Source organism: Panthera leo, chromosome C1, assembly GCF_018350215.1.
Source record: "Panthera leo isolate Ple1 chromosome C1, P.leo_Ple1_pat1.1, whole genome shotgun sequence".
In the NCBI taxonomy this organism is placed as follows: Eukaryota; Metazoa; Chordata; class Mammalia; order Carnivora; family Felidae; genus Panthera; species Panthera leo.
In genome coordinates, this window is record NC_056686.1 from 165,093,306 (window position 1) to 165,110,730 (window position 17,425).

The 17,425-nt window shown below is 35.4% G+C and overlaps 1 protein-coding gene across 7 annotated transcripts in view; it reads right to left on the reverse strand.

The window, feature by feature from the left end:
• Nucleotides 1-17,425, reverse strand: part of PDE11A (phosphodiesterase 11A) — a 411,234-nt gene that overhangs the window by 323,742 nt on the left and 70,067 nt on the right. The window contains exons 1-2 of one of the 7 annotated variants that reach the window (XM_042949240.1): nucleotides 5,804-5,819; nucleotides 4,717-4,773 (exon numbers count right to left, since the gene is read on the reverse strand). The exons of 4 other annotated variants lie outside the window; for them this stretch is intronic. The gene's annotated coding sequence lies outside the window, so the exon portion shown is untranslated. Of the gene's footprint in view, nucleotides 1-4,716; nucleotides 4,780-5,803; nucleotides 5,820-17,425 lie in introns of those variants that run through there. 2 more of the 7 variants (XM_042949235.1, XM_042949236.1) reach the window with 2 other exon arrangements.

Genomic DNA, 17,425 nt, shown 5'->3' on the forward strand with positions numbered 1-17,425 from the left:
TTATACTAAAAAGTTTAAAACCATTTTTTTAAAAAATTAAGAACTTTGTGCAAGATGATACAGGATTGGAATATGATAAACCAATTAGGAAATTTCAATGATTGAGTCAAGGTAAGAGGACGGTCTGGGTTGACAGAAAGGCAATGAAGGTAAGACAGATATGCTGGAAGTTGAATCTACAGTACTTCCTGATGGATTGGTTGAGGATGGGGGACTAGAGAAAGAAGAGTATGGGTAGCTCAGTCAGTTAAGCGTCTGACTCTTGATTTCGGCTCAGGTCATGATCTCACGATTCATGAGTTCGAGCTCCACATCTGGTTCTGCACTGACAGCATGGAGTCCTCTTGGGATTCTCTCCCTCTCTGCCCTTCTCCTGCTATCTCTCTCCCAAAATAAATAATTAAACATTAAAAAATTATTAAGAGTATATCTCAGGTTTTAATTTGAGAATCTATGTCACTCATATGTGGAATTTAAGAAATGAAACAGGGGTGCCTGGGAAGCTCAGTCAGTTAAGCATCCAACTCTTGACTTTGGCTTAGGTCATGATCTCATAGTTTGTGAGATTGAATCCCACTTTAAAAACAGCACAGAGCCTACTTGGAATTCTCTCTCCCTCTCGCTCTGCCCTTCTCTCACTCTCTCTCTCTCTCTATCAAAATAAATAAATAAACTTAAAAAAGTATTTAAAAATAAAGAAATGAAACAAATGAACATTGGGGGAAAAAAGAGAGAGGCAAACCATAAAAGAGCCTCTTAACTATAGAGAACTGAGGGTTGCTGGAGGGGGACATGGGCAGGGGATGGGCTAGATGGCTGGTGGGTATTAAGGAGGCACTTGTTGGCACAAAAACAGACACTCAGATCAATGGAACAGAACAGAGAACCCAGAAATGGACCCACAAACGTATGGCCAATAATCTTTGACAAAGCAGGAAAGAATATCCAATGGAATAAAGACAGTCTCTTCAGCAAGTGGTGCTGGGAAAACTGGACAGCAACATGCAGAAGAATGAACCTGGACCACTTTCTTACACCATACACAAAAATAAACTCAAAATGGATGAAAGACCTCAATGTAAGACAGGAAGTCATCAAAGTCCTTGAGAAGAAAGCAGGCAAAAACCTCTTTGACCTTGGCCGCAGCAACTTCTTACTCAACACCATCTCCAGAGGCAAGGGAAACAAAAACAAAAATGAACTATTGGGACCTCATCAAAATAAAAAGCTTCTGCACAGAGAAGGAAACAATCAGCAAAACTAAAAGGCAGCCGACAGAATGGGAGAAGATATTTGCAAACAACATATCAGATAAAGGATTACTATCCAAAATCTATAAAGAACTGAGCAAACTCAACACCCAAAAACCAAATCATCCAGTGAAGAAATGGGCAAAAGACATGAATAGACACTTCTCCAAAGAAGACATCCAGATGGCCAACCGACACATGAAAAAATGCTCAACTTCACTCATCATTAGGGAAATACAAATCAAAACCACAATGAGATACTCCCTCACACCTGTCAGAATGGTTAACATTAACAACTCAGGCGACAGCAGATGTTGGCGAGGATGTGGAGAAAGAGGATCTCTTTTGCATTGTTGGTAGGAATGCAAGCTGGTGCAGCCACTCTGGAAAACAGTATGGAGGTTCCTCAAAAAACTAAAAATAGAACTACCCTACAACCTAGCTATAAACAATAGCTAAAGCATGGAAAGAGCCCAAAAGTCCATCAATGGACAAATGGATAAAGAAGATGTGGTGTATATGTGTGTGTATATATATATATATATATATATACACACACATACACACACACACACACACACACACATACACACACACACACAATGGAGTATTACTCAGTAATCAAAAAGAATGAAATCTTGCCATTTGCAACTACATGGATGGAACTAGAGGGAATTATGCTAAGCAAAATTAGAGAAAGACAAAAATCATATGACTTCACCCATATGAGGACTTTAAGAGACAAAACAGATGAACATAAGGGAAGGGAAGAAAAAATAATATAAAAACAGGGAGGGGGACAAAACATAAGAGACTCTTAAATATGGAGAACAGAGGGTTACTGGAGGGGTTGTTGGAGGAGGAATGGGCTAAATGGGTAAGGGGCATTAAGGAATCCACTCGTGAAATCATTGTTGCACTATATGCTAACTAATTTGGGTGTAAATTAAAAAAAAAAAAGAAAATAATTTGGACTGTGAATTTTGCAAAAAACTTTTTCAATAAATACCAAGGTAAAGATGTTAAAAATAAAAAAAAAAAAGGTGGCACTTGTGATGACCACTGGGTATTATATGTTAAGTGATGAATTGCTAAATTCTACTCCTCAAACTAATACTACATTACATGGTAACTACAATGTAAATACAAAAATTGAAAAAATAATTTGAGAAACTGTGGATGGAAATGCCATTTACTGAAATGGAAGAGATTCAGATGAAGGTGAAAGTCTACGAATAAAGAAAGTCAAGAAGATTAATAAATGAGGTTTTCAAGGTTCCACCTCAAATAGAATCAATTCATATTAGGCATTGGTATTTCTTAAATGCTCATAGGTGATTCTCATATGACAACAACTGTCCTAAATGATGAAGAGATTAGTCAGTAGTGAGATCCATAAAATTCATTGATAGGGAGAGCCTTAAGATGGGAAGGAATAGGGAGAGTGACACATATTCTAGCTGGTTACATATCAGTGGGGTGGACCCTGTTTGATTGGACTTGAAAATCCACTCTGGAGTAGACATGGCCCATCTGCTCTTATTTTTGAGGTAGTCTGCATTTCTTCACCAAAGTCCAACCCCTAAGACTGAGGGGTGTTTATTATCAAACTATCCAAAGCCACATGAGAACAATAGACAAAGGGATGCTTCAGCATGACCTGGGGCACAAAAGTGTTATAAACCCTCCCACTATCTCTGCAACTCTCTGCACTCATCTGATAAACTTAGAACTCGAGGAGAAAAAATAATTATGTTCATACATGTGGTAAATGTTAATTTTCCAATGTAAAAGCTTCAAAGAAAGATTTATTTCATTAAGTTTTAGTGTTTTTTTTTAAATAATTCATCTTAAAATATGCTTTGTCCAAGTCTTCATTACAGAACTTATGGGATAATTCTCACAAACTAACTCAAAAACTTGATATAATCCATGTAATGGGAGGTCAGAAGAGCTGATATAATGGCACACTTTCCTAATGTACACTAAACTCTAGATTAATTATACAATTTTTAAAAAATGAAGAAAGTTGAGCTTAAAACTGAGGTATAAGTTAATTGTAGGAGATGAAGAAAACTATGGAAATAATTATATAAAGAAACATCTTACTCTGTTATTTTACAGGGAAGAAAAGTTTAAAAACAGAAGAGAGCAAAAAATAAATTTCACTTGCCAAGCAATGATCACAAATAAGCGTAGTAGTAGGAAAAACATAGGTCACTGTGGAACGCATAGCTGGAGGCCACATCCAATGTAAGGTCAGAAAAATATCCCAAAGAAAGTGAAATGTTTAAGCTGACACCCAAAGGATCAATGTCTCAGGAAGAGAAAATTGTATCCAAAACCCAAAGGCAGTAGAAAGCTGGAAAGTTTGAGTAACTGAAAGAAGTTGAAGATAGCTCTCAAGGGAAGAGATGGGACAGGAAAGACCAGTTGGAGGTTAACGAAGGGGTGCCTAATGACCAAGTTTAGAATTATAAATTTATCGCAGGAAGGGGAGAGCACTAGAAGGTTTTAAGGTGGGTGGAAGTAGGGGTGCCTGGGTGGCTCAGTGGTTTAAGCATCTAACTTCGGCTCAGGTCATGATCTCACGGCTGGTGAGTTCAAGCCCTACGTGTCAAGCCCCACATCTTAAGCCCTACATCGGGCTAGGTGCTGACAGCTGGGAGCCTGAAGCCTGCTTCAGATTCTGTATCTCCCTCTCTCTCTCTCTCTCTGATCCTCCCGTGATCACACTCCATCTCTCTCTCTCAAGAATAAATAAATATTAAAAAAGATTTTTTTAAAAAGAAGGTGGGTGGAAGTAATCTAAATGATTCTTCACTTTAGAAATACCACCCTGGCTTACATGTAAAAAAAAAAAAAAATGGATTGAAAACAAGAGATCCAGGTGAGAGATAAACCATCTCTGGACTGAGATGGTGGTTAGTGATGGTGAAGGTGATGGGAATGGACTGAGTTGAAAGATATTGAGGAAGTAGAATCAACAGGACTAACTGATTAATTTGATGACAGGTTGTTAAAACTAGAGGAGTAAAAAATGACTCCATATATCAGATCCAGATATCTGGGTGAGTGGTGGAGTGATTCATGGAGTGAGAAACATAGGGAGGGAGGGATTTGGAGGTGGGAATATGAGTTCCCCTGTATACATTCTGTATACATTTTGAGGTTTAGTTGACTATGGGCCACCCACATGGTGGTATCTCCCCCAAAGAAGTGTGAGAGATATAAATATAAATATAAATATATATATATATATATAATTATATATTATTATATATATATAGTTTGTGAGAATATATTATATATATATAGTTTGTGAGAATTATAATAATATATATTATATATAATTATATATATATTTTATATATATATATAATATATATATATATATTTCAGAAAAAGTACTTGGCATGGAAAATAGAGACTTTTTAGGTAAGAATGAGAAACTCTGATCAATTACTTTTAACCTGAAGTCTTCAGAAGTTCACCACACTCACTAGTAAATCTTCACAGAAGTCTAAGGAAGGAGGAAACAGAACCAATAAGAGAAACATTGGGTCTATTTATCACTGAAAATGGCAACTTGAATAGGAAACTAACAAATGCCTCTAGGTCTATAATGAAATATCACATGGAGAATGATGTCCAATTTTTACTCATCTCCCTTAGGACAAAAGAACAAGAAATGATCTACAACAGGAGATATTTCTAATAAATTAAAGTAAGGGCTTCTTTAATAAGGCTGTTAAAATCTGGAATGAGTTTCTTATGATTGTGGTAGACTTTTCTCGCTTCAAGTATTTTTATGTCATAATATTTTTTCTATTTCAAATATTTGAAGTATAAATGCTCTTATAAAAAGAAACACAGGGATCTCCTCAGTGCCTTTTTGTGCAGACTTATTTTTTGCATGTGACAGTCAGCTATGATTTTTAATATTTAAAGAGACAAAATCTTAAGGTCAAAAGCAATTTTTACATTTTAGCAATGGAAGTGAACTGTGCTCGCTACATAGAGAACAGTAATTTGATACATTTCTAACTCGGGATCCTTACAGTTGGAGCCTATTCTGCAAAGTTCCTCAGTTGAAAATGATGCCACATAGCACACCCAGAAAATGCGTCCTACCTACAAGACCCACTAAGGCTGTAGAAGGAATGAACTTCTGTAGTCTGAGTTTTCAGGTCCTTGAGAAAAGAGCTATGCTATGTTCACTGCACTCAAGAATCCCAGCCAGTCCCAAAGACACCTAATTTAGAGACCCATAAGGAGCCTCAAAGGAAAAGGGAGTCCATCCCTTCCTTAAATTTTCTAAGAGAAGTCACTCAAGGCTCTTCAAGGCAGGACCCAGAGCTAAGAATATCCAGGTCTTAGATTCATGACAAGGATGGGTTACATAAGATCTCTTTTATCCTCTCTGTATTTAAGGCTTCTCTCCCCAAAACTTCATAATAAAATTTTCCAGGGCTCACGATTAACTCAAGAACTGGTCTTGACCACCATTTAACCTATAAAGGTGATTGTTTTAACCACAATCTCAATCCTACCTTAGGTTCTTCATAGCCAAAATGATCAAACTATCCACATGATGGTAATCTTGTTTTCATAACATACATATGAGGAAACATGTAAATGCAAAACCCCCCTATTAATTCCATGAAATGTTTAATAAAATTTTATCTGACTTATTGTGTACATAAATTATAGAGAAAAGGTGATACAAGATATGTGTGTATATATGGCATTTCTTTCTTCTACAGACAGTATTATGTATTCATAGGAATAGAACATTGCTAACATTGGAATCACTTGGGAGCTTTAGGGCTGATGCCCTAGCCCCACTCTGACCAATGAAATCATATGGGTGAGAGAAATCATATGGCTGGACAGAAGATATGACTTTGTAAGTCAGGGTTAAGAACCACTAAATTAGATGTCCTTTAATAGATCCAAGGCCTCCAGGGGTCTGAGGGGAATATACTGTAACCCTCAGCATATTAGATTTATTAGAGTTTTCAGGACAAGTATATTTGTTAGCTTTTGTTTTGTTTTGTTTTGTTTTGTTATGTTTTCCATACACTTTCTCCAGCACCCTACTATCTCACTTTTGCAAAGTTAAGTCCCGCAATTCATCTACATCTTTTAAAAATGCCTTATAGAGTTACAATGTAGAGAAGCTAATGGAGATACAAAGTATAATAGGAAAAAGCCATAGAAACTCAAACTGATAGACTGCCAAACTGTCTGAGGCTTTAAAAAATTGCTTTTATTGGTACATCGATTAGTAACACTCATTTAATTCTAATCCATAAAAGCATCTTCTTACATTTGTAACATCATAAACATCACTTATTTTCCAGACAATTCTTTAAAGGCTAAGCTCTTGAAAATTTTGATTTGTCTCTAAAGATTTCAAATGTACTATTCTGCTTTTCTCCATACCAAGAACGATAATTGTTCTGAATTGATGCAAGGCTTGAGATTATATTGCATAAAAACAAAGCCATGGTAACTGAGAGCTAATGCTTTGGCCCTAATTCAATGCTTGCTGAGAAAAGTACAAAATTTCCACTGTAGTTCTTAATATGTATTCACAGAATGTCATTACTCTACAGTAAACAAAAATCTTGTCTCTGAATTCTTTCACAAAAAGTCTCTTAGAGTTTTGAATAATACAAAATATTACAAAAAATATGTATGTTTTTGAGGTTTTATTCTTTTATGGACCTTAAGTGGTATGGTGGGTAGTGAAGCAGTTTGTAAATTCATACAGGTCAGCTCTCTTTGGGAAATGTTTAATGGGCACACTTTCATTTGAATTGTCCAAACTTAATTAGTAGTTAACAGATGCCATAAAGAATTTAATATGAGGTTTCAAAACCACTGTTATTATCATTTGAACTACTATTATTCAATGTCATTGTTATTACCAAGTTGCTTGGGAGGTTATCCATTTTAAAGTTTATTTATTTATTTTTTAGTAATCTCCACACCCAACGTGGGGCTCGAACTCATGACCCTAAGACCAAAAGTCACATGCTCTTCCGGCTGACTCAGCCAGGTGCCCAGGAGGTTATCCACTTTAGTTATGTTACTAAACTAAACTTGGTTTGCTGGTGTTACTTCTTTGTTCTTCCCTTCTTAGTTGGCACTTTTCTTTGGCCCTTATTGTAGTCATCATGGCTATTTTTGCTTATCTTTCTTACAATAAATACAAATATATCTCAAGACAAATGACACAGGAAAATGGAAGAACTACAGCACAGTTGAAACCAAAACTGCAGGTAATGTGGTACAAAAGAAAACGGTGAATTCTTAAACTTCTTTAATATCCCTATTACAAATATATTGTGAATGTGCAGATACATTGTAAGTGGAATTAAAATGCAACTCCATGGTCTATAAGCTTTATTGTGTGTAATTAAAATGTCTGAGAAAAGACCAGTACATGAAGAGCAAGCTATGGAAAGAGTGGTTTAGCCAGGGACACCTTCCTTCCTATCACAGAGTGGACATCTAAGAACTGCAGTGAATCAGGGAGGCGAGGCTATAAGGTAGAACCAGGAGGGTCAAGAAGTCTGTAAATATGAAGAAGGGATGGTCAGCATAGAGTTGTGGTTCAGACACCAGACAGGAACCAGGAATACAGGGAAAGCCAAGGTCAAGACGGTGAGGTATGAAAATCCAGGTCTGGCTCAGGAATACAAATGTAACAGTGATACAGTAGGAGACTTGGTTTCACCATTTGTTTAATAAACAATGTTTAATAAAACGAACAAAGACTACTTCCAACAGAAACCCTCTTGCACTCTTCAAGCCGTGGCCAATTGAGACAGCCTGAAAAGTGGCCCCAGAATGTAACTCATTTGTTAGCAGCTATATCAGTCAGGTCCCAACCTTTCTCATATTTATAGCAAATACTGTAATCTCTAGTAGCATAGCAAATATATATTAATTGCATATTTTATTTGTTTTATCATTAATATGTGGAAATTACTGTTTCTGTTTGACAAAAGTTTAATGTTAAAAAGTAATTTTAAAATTTGCTTTAAAAAGTTCTAAAAATTTTTAAACATTTTAAAATACATTTTAAAATGAATGTTTTTTAAAATATTTAAATCATTCTTTCTTGTGAGAACATGATGATAAATATACAGTGCCTACCTGATATTAAAATATACCTCAAAGCTATCATAATTAAAATAGTAAGATAGTGTTCTAAAAACAGAAAATTTAGGAAAGAGAATAGAAAATGTGTATATGTGTGTGTGAATAAATGCATTTAGTTAATAAGAGTAGCATTTCAAATCAATTGGAAAATCAATTGGAAAAGTATAGGCTATTCAATTAAATGTTTTGAAAAAATTAAATTCTTATGTCATAAGTCAAAATTAATTTCTGAATAAGAAGTTAAATATACTCATCTTCTGGTGAATTGCAAAAGTAGGACAGATTTACTCAAATCCATCCAAGACACATTTCTTATGTTAATGTGAAATTCTAGGAGAAAAAAATTGAGTATTAATTATCCTAGTCAATATTATGAGAATGCACATATTCTACATATTATCAAGTGAATCTTTTTTTTAATATTTATTTATTTTTGAGAGAGAGAGACAGAGTGTAAGCAGGAGAGGGGCAGAGAGAGAAGGAGACACAGGACCGAAGCAGGCTCCACGCTCTGAGCTGTCAGCACAGAGCCTGACACAGGACCCGAACCCACGAACTGTGAGCTCATAACCTGAGCCAAAGTCGGACGCTAAACCAACTGAACCTCAAGTGAATCTTAAGTTTGCACTCAGAAAAGTCAATGGCCTTATGTTCAGATATCAGCCTTTTCCCCCAAACCATTAACCAAAGGAGGCAATAAAAGTAAGATCAATTCCCTCAAAAATAAATAAAACATTTTTAAAAATTAAAAAAAAAAGGGAGGGGGGGCGGCCCTGGGTGGCTCAGTCGGTTAAGCATCCAACTTCGGCTCAGGTCATGGTCTCGCAGTTTGTGAGTTTGAGCCCCGCGTCAAGCTCTGTGCTGACAGCTCAGAGCCTGGAGCCCGTTTCAGATTCTGTGTCTCCCTCTCTCTCTGCCCCTCCCCTGCTCATGCTCTGTCTCTCTCTGTCTCAAAAATAAATAAAACATTAAAAGAAAATTTTTTTTTAAAAGTAAGATCAATTCAATTGCTTTCATTTATTCCATTTCAGTTATAATTCTTATCAAAGGGCAAATGGTCAAAAGCTTTCAGTCAGAATGAACAATGACATGACAAAAAAAAACTAAATCATCATTTACTTTACTTGAAAATCATATTAAAACATTTATATTATTTAAAAATTTAAATATCAAAAATAAAATAATAAAAGAGTAGAAGAAATATAACTGAACATTTGTCTGATCTCAGGAAGAGAAAGTCTTCCAATGCATAAGTACAAAAGAAGGAAGCACAAAAGAAAAGATGGATAATTTGATTAATAGAAATTTTAAATTTCAGTACCTGAAAAATAATACAAACAGAATTAAAAGTAAAATAAAGTTGGAAAAATATTTTTAAACGTAGATGGTTGACAAAGTGTTAAATTCTTCACACACAGAATTCTGGCAAATCAATGAGAAAAAAAGCAATAGGTAGGAATAAGAAATTAACAGAAGAAAAATTCTTGATGGGCTATAAATATGTGAAAACTGTCAAATTACAACAACAGTTATAATTTTTTCTATAAAATTGGCAAAGATTAAAAATTTAAGATGTCAAAATACAAGGTACTTTACTGAAAGTTTTTATGAAAAGTCTACTTTTATCATTGCTGGTGAGAATACAAAGTAGTGTAATATACATGGGGGACAATTTGGAAATAAATAACAAAAACCTTTACAATGTTCATACTTTTCAATAGAGTAATTTCATTTCTAGAAATTTATGATAAGGAAAAATTAAGAAGTATCTAAATATTCAATAAGAACTTTATTATATTGAGGTGCATCCATGCTACCACTAAAAAAGTGTTATAGATTGTTATTACACATTTGAGTGCTTTTATTACGACATGAGAAAACGACATGAAGAAAAAAAGTTTATAAAAGCAGTACTACTTAGCAGTTACCTCGGGGTGATGGGATTACCATCAAGGACAGCACTATAGCTTCAAAAGTGCCTTCCAAAAAGATAGAAATCATCATACTAACTGATTGCTAGTAAAATAGATAGGCAAGATACACCAAATGACAGCTATCAAAATGGAAAGGGGTCAATTCTCATAAATAATATAAATATGTGAAAAATAGTATAGCAGTCTTCACTTTTAGCAAGTTATAGTACTAGTCTACCTCGTGCCGTTATTTTTTTAAGCCATTATCATCCTCCCTATAAAATCTGTAACCATAAAAATTCAGCCCAATTGAACTGCTACACAGAATGCCAAAGGGATTTGATATTTTCTGAAAATCCCAGAGATATCACCAAGATATTATAGTTGGGCAATGTTCTGATATAGATGGAGTCTTCAACTCTTTTAGACTCTGACCGTCTCCATATTTACTTGTTAAACACTGCAACATCTTTGTGGCACAGGATATATAAAATGTAATATATATTATATATAGTACATACAATGCTGAAATTATATGTTATATATATAATTTACATATATAATATGTATTATATATATAATGCTGAAAAACATCTTGATTTTCCAAAAGGATAAATATTAGAAACCAAAAAATTATTAGCCTGATATTGGTTCACAAAACAAAATTCTCAAACTATTAAACTAGTAGATGTTAAGTTTGAAAGAAAATTATAAGAATAAATCTTCCACCCACAGGAGTGTGTTCAACTTTGAAAGTCCAGATTAGAAAAGATCAGGCATCATCCACTGGGAAGAGGATTTAGAAGCAGCATGTCACTATTTCCCAATGACTTCCAGGTGGATCTCAGGGGCTGGTTGGTTCCATATACATTCCATTCCTTCTGTAAGACACTGTGGCCCTGAAACCCTTTTTTCCCATCCCTAGGCCAGGCTCTCTATTTTGCTGGTGCTCATTGTAGCTTGGCTACAAATAAACAGCATTGCTGAGAGTACTTGGACCCCCTCCAGAAGTTCTATGGCCATGTGCTCCACAAAACAGTGGGGCATGAATCTCCAGCCCTCCAATATGAGACAAAGAGCCACGTATTAAGATGAAGGTGTCAATATGTGCTTAGGTCTTTCAGGGGTCTGTCTCCATCAGCACAAATCATTCATAGTCTGAATAAACATGGTCGTGGGCTCAGCACTCAGGGTATCTCTTCCTGGATAAAGCACCAACATGCTTTCTAAGAAATGTTTATAAGAAGGAGCCTTCTAGACAGACACACTGGATTTTTGGCAGTCTTGTCTAAGCTATTCCACCTTGGATAGGGTTAGTTAGCCCCTCCAGAAACTGGTGTTCTGCCTTGTTCCAGATATCTCCTTGGCCAGCTGGCAGAACGCTGCAATGGCCTTTTTACAAACTAGATCAAGCCCTTGGCAGAGTCAAGCATTTACACTATTCATCATATTTTTAAGGCCTGGGTTTGGCCAGGTTAAAAGATTGGACATAATCAGTTAGCAATCACTCTCATAGAAGCAACAGGGTCAGGAACCATTCTATAACTCTCAACTCACTTCTGTGATGTTTTAATAAAACAAGCAATCAATTTAACCAACTATAGTTCTTTGCCGGTTTAGGATATACATAGGGTGGAACAACAGAAGCAGAAACTACAAAAACCCTGGGTTGCTCAAATCTATAAGACTCCCACATGCTCCTTTGGACAGAGCAATCATAAACTTCTGATATTAATGGAAAGTCCAACTTTAAAGCTTCATAGTGTCCCAGTCCCTCTGTTGACTTAAAAAGAAAGAATATCTTGTAAGCACGTTCCCCCACCAAAACTCAGCCACCAACATGTTCATATACAAGCACAACTGATACATCTGGCTACACACTACATCCAACCACAGGACACGTCATACTATTGGTGAAGTTGACATCAAGCATTTAGGAAAACTGACAAAAAGCTAGGTCATCAAGCCAATCAATTTGAAATCACCATGTCTAATCCCTGGTATCATGCAGAACATATCACTTAACCACAATGCACTTTAGTTAGAAAAAATAACATAGAGAAACAAAATATTTGAAAATTTAAAATACATTTCTGAACAACTTATCACCCAAAAAAAATCAAAATGGAGGGGCGCCTGGGTGGCTCAGTCGGTTAAGCATCCGATGTCTGACAGTTGGTGAGTTCAAGCCCCACATCAGGCTCCCTGCTGTCAGTTCAGAGCCTGGAGCCTGCTCCGGATTGTGTCTCCTTCTCTCTCCACCCCTTCCCCACTCGTGCTCTGTCTCTCTCTCTCTCAAAAAAAATTGAATAAATGTAAAAAAAAATTATAAAAAAATCAAAATGGGTATTATAAACTTTTTATAAAATATTTAAATAACAATATAATGATATAAATATTATGTACCAAACCTGTAGGACACAGTTATAGAGGTTCCTAAAGTTTTAGTCTTAAACGTTCACATTAGAAAAGAATGAAAAGTTCAACTTAATGAAGAGAATGTCCCAACACAAGGAATTAGAAAAAAAGAACAGCAAACTAAACTCAAGAAAATGAGAGAAAATAATAAAAATAAGAGAAGTGAACGAAAAAGAAAATAAACATCTAATGAAGAGAGTCAACAAAGGTCAAAAAAAGGAATAAAATATACAAGTGTAGAGAAAATAATCAATGGGGGGGAGAGAAAGGCATTAAAATTTTTTAAATCAGGAATAAAAACAGGTGAAGCTACAGTTGCTATAGAGATTAAACAAATAAAATGTTATAAACAACTTTATGCCTACAAATTTGAAAACTTAGATGAAATAAACAGATAAATAAGGTTAATAAAAACCATCTCTTTCAAAAAAGAGAGAACATACAGAAGTGCTAATGCATAGGGGCACATGTACCCCAATGTTTATAGCAGCACTTTCAACAATAACCAAATTATGGAAAGAGACTAAATGTCCATCAACTGATGAATGGGTAAAGATGTGGTTTATATATAGAATATATATTTATGTGGTTTATATATAGAATACTACTTGACAATGAGAAAGAATGAAATCATGTCATTTGCAACAACGTGGATGGAACTTGAAGGTATTATGCTAAGTAAAATAAGTCAGTCAGAGAAGGACAGATATCATATGTTTTCACTCATATGTAGATCTTGAGAAACTTAACAGAAGACCATGGGGGAAGCGAAGGGGAAAAAAATAGTTACAAACAGAGAGGGAGGGAGGCAAACCACAAGAGACTCTTAAATACAGAGAACAAACTGAAGGTGGATGGGAGGATGGGGGAGGGGGGAAATGGGTGATGGGCATTGAGGGTGAGGGCACTTAGGATGAGCACTGCATCACTGGGTGTTGTATGTATGCCAATTTGACAATAAATTACAAAAGAAAGAAAGAAAGAAAAGAAAGAAAGAAAGAAAGAAAGAAAGAAAGAAAGAAAGAAAGAAAGAGAAAGAACACAAAGAGTCTTATAAGCTTTAAAGAAATTGAATCAGTAGTTTAAAATAGTCCCATTATCAGGAAACCATCAAAACCCTAGAGGAGAAAGCAGGAAAAAACCTCTCTGACCTCAGCAGTAGCAATTTCTTACAGGACACATCCCCAAAGGCAAGGGAATTAAAAGCAAAAATGAACTACTGGGACCTTATGAAGATAAAAAGCTTCTGCACTGCAAAGGAAACAACCAACAAAACTAAAAGACAACCAAAGGAATGGGAAAAGATATTTGCAAATGACATATCAGACAAAGGGCTAGTATCCAAAATCTATAAAGAACTCACCAAACTCCACATCCCAAAAAACAAATAATCCAGTGAAGAAATGGGCAGAAAACATGAATAGACACTTCTCTAAAGAAGACATCCAGATGGCAAACAGGCACATGAAAAGATGCTCAACGTCACTCCTCATCAGGGAAATACAAATCAGAACCACACTCAGATATCACCTCATGCCAGTCAGAGTGGCTAAAATGAACAAATCAGGAGACTACAGATGCTGGAGAGGATGTGAAGAAACAGGAACCCTCTTGCACTGCTGGTGGGAATGCAAACTGGTGCAGCCGCTCTGGAAAACAGTGTGAAAGTTCCTCAAAGAATTAAAAATAGATCTACCCCATGACCCAGAAATAGCACTGCTAGGAATTTGCCCAAGGGATACAGGAGTGCTGAATGAAATATGACGTTTTGTTTTTTTTGTTTTTTTTTTTCTTAATTTTTTTTTTAACGTTTATTTATTTTTGAGACAGAGAGAGACAGAGCATGAACAGGGGAGGGTCACAGAGAGAGGGAGACACAGAATCTGAAACAGGCTCCAGGCTCTGAGCTGTCAGCACAGAGCCCGACGCGGGGCTCGAACCCACCGACCGCGAGATCGTGACCTGAGCTGAAGTCGGACGCTTAACCGACCAAGCCACCCAGGTGCCCCTGAAATATGACGTTTTGTAGCAACGTGGATGGAACTGGAGAGTGTTATGCTAAGTGAAATAAGTCATACAGAGAAAGATAGATACCATATGTTTTCAGTCTTATGTGGATCCTGAGAAACATAACAGAAGACCATGGCGGGGTGGGGGGGGGGGGAGAAAAAAAAAGTTAGAGAGGGAGGGATTCAAACCATAAGAGACTCTTAAAAACTGAGAATAAACTGAGGGTTGATGGGGGGTGGGAGGGAGGGGAAAGTGGGTGATGGGCACTGAGGAGGGCACCTGTTGGGATGAGACTGGGTGTTGTATGGAAACCAATTTGACAATAAATTTCATATAAATAAATAAACAAACAAACAAACAAAATAGCCCCATTAAGTGCATGCCACAGCACACACAGAAAGATAGATGGATGAATTTCTAGAAAATTCTACCATTCAAGCATTAAGCAATTCTAATCTTACAAAAACTATTCCATACAATGGGAAAAGATTCATTTGTACCTTTCTAAATCTGACAGAGGTATTATTAGAAATGAAAAATATATGCCAATCTTACTTAATGAGTGAATATAGATACAAAAACCCTGAAAATAAACATTTTTATAAAACGAATCACAGTGTATATAAATAGGATAACTTATTAAGACTAAGTTGGTATTTACTAGGAATTCTACATTGCTTTATCATGAGAAGATCAATTAAAGTCATTCAACACATTAACAATTTAAGGTGAAAAAAATTATATCTAGACAGAGGCAAAAAAAATGGATAAACTACTACATCCATTTATGATTTAAAGAAAAGAAGAAAAATAATCTCCTTAACAAACTGGGAATTGAAGGCACTTTCTTCACCCAAAAAAGGGCATTTCAAAAGACCCACAGAAACCTCATACCTAACAATGAGACTTTGAAAGCATCCTCTATAAAGCTCAGGTTCTAGGATGCCTATTTTCATCAATCTTATTCTACATTATACTGGAGGTCCTTGCACAGTAAAGCAAGAAAAAGTAATAAAAGGTAAAGGATTGGAAAGAAACAAAAACCTTTAGTAGTTGTAGATTATATGATTGCTTACATAGAAAATCTAAAAAAAAAATCTTAACACATAGGGATTACTTAATAAATGTTTGCTGAGGAAATAAGCAATAAAATAGTTATGAGGATTAAGTGAAATAAACTGTTGACTATTGGGCACATAGAAGAAATTTAATAAATTCTAATTTCCTTTCCCTTAAAATTTACTTTTTAGGTATCTATGCCATGTGGGAAAAATTTTTTTAAGTAAAAATGTAAATTAATAAGAGAAATGTTAGAGTCAAAATCAATACAGGGAAGTAAATTATATTTCTACATACCCACAACAATTAGTTAAAATGTAAATTTTTCAAACATGCAATTTAAAATAGTGATAAACATGGGGCATCTAGGTGCTCATTCGGTTAAGTGTCCGACTTTGGCTCAGGTCATGATCTCACAGTTTGTGAGGATTCAAGCCCTGCATTAGGCTCTATGCTGACAGCTCAGAACCAGGAGCCTGCTTCGGATTCTGTGTCTCCCAATCTCTCTGCCTCTCTCTCTCCCTTCCTCAAAAATAAATAAACATTAAAAATAAATAAACAAATAAGTAAATAATATAGCAACAAACACTTTTAAATATGTAGGATAAAAAAAAGAATATTAAGCCTTCCATAGAGAAAACTAAGACATTAAAGAAGATTAAATAGGAAGATCTATCATATTATCAAGGAGGAAGACTAAATATCATAAAGTATATCGTAATTCTCTCCAAATTGATCTATAACTTCACCACAATCCTAACAGAAACTCATCAAGTTGATTACAGAATATACAGGAAAGAAAGAGGGCCAAGAAAAGACAAGATACTCCTGAAGAACAAGGTTGGGGGTGGGATTGGAAGATTCTCTCTACCAGAAATCAAGACTCACCATAGCCCATGGAAATTAGGGCAGCGTGATACTGGTGCAGGCATAGACTAATAGAGCAGAGGAAGAATAAATAGCCTAGTAATAAACCCGTGTTTATATGGAAAATGAATTATGACAAAGCAAACATTACAAATCATGAGAAAATGTGATCTAATCAATAGATGACACAAGGTCAATTGTTTATCCAAATAGCAAAAAAAAAAAAAAAAAAAAAAGAATTTGTATCCCTGTTTTACACTGTAACACATAAACCAATTGAAATTAAATACCTGACAAAAAAAAGTTATAAAATTTGCCAAAGATGATACTGAATATTTTACTTTATAACCTTTTGTTTCTTAAACAAGAAGCAAACAATGCAACATTTCATAAGAAGATTGATAAATTATATTAAATTAAGAATTCGAGCTCACCCATTAGCAATGAAAACCAAGCAACAGAGAAGAAAAAGATATTTAAAATATATATAACTGTTAAGGAGGTTGGTGCTCAGAAGAGAGAGAGAGAGAGAGAGAGACAGAGACAGAGAGAACTCTTACAAATCAGTAAGAAAAAGATAACTCAGTAAGAAAAATGGGCAACCGACATGGACAAGTATTTCACAAAAAAGGTGCCCCAATTTTCCTCTTTAATGACCAGGAAAATAAAAATTGAAACCACAATGAGATACAATATTCAACACACCAGATTGGCAAAAACAAAAAATTCTAG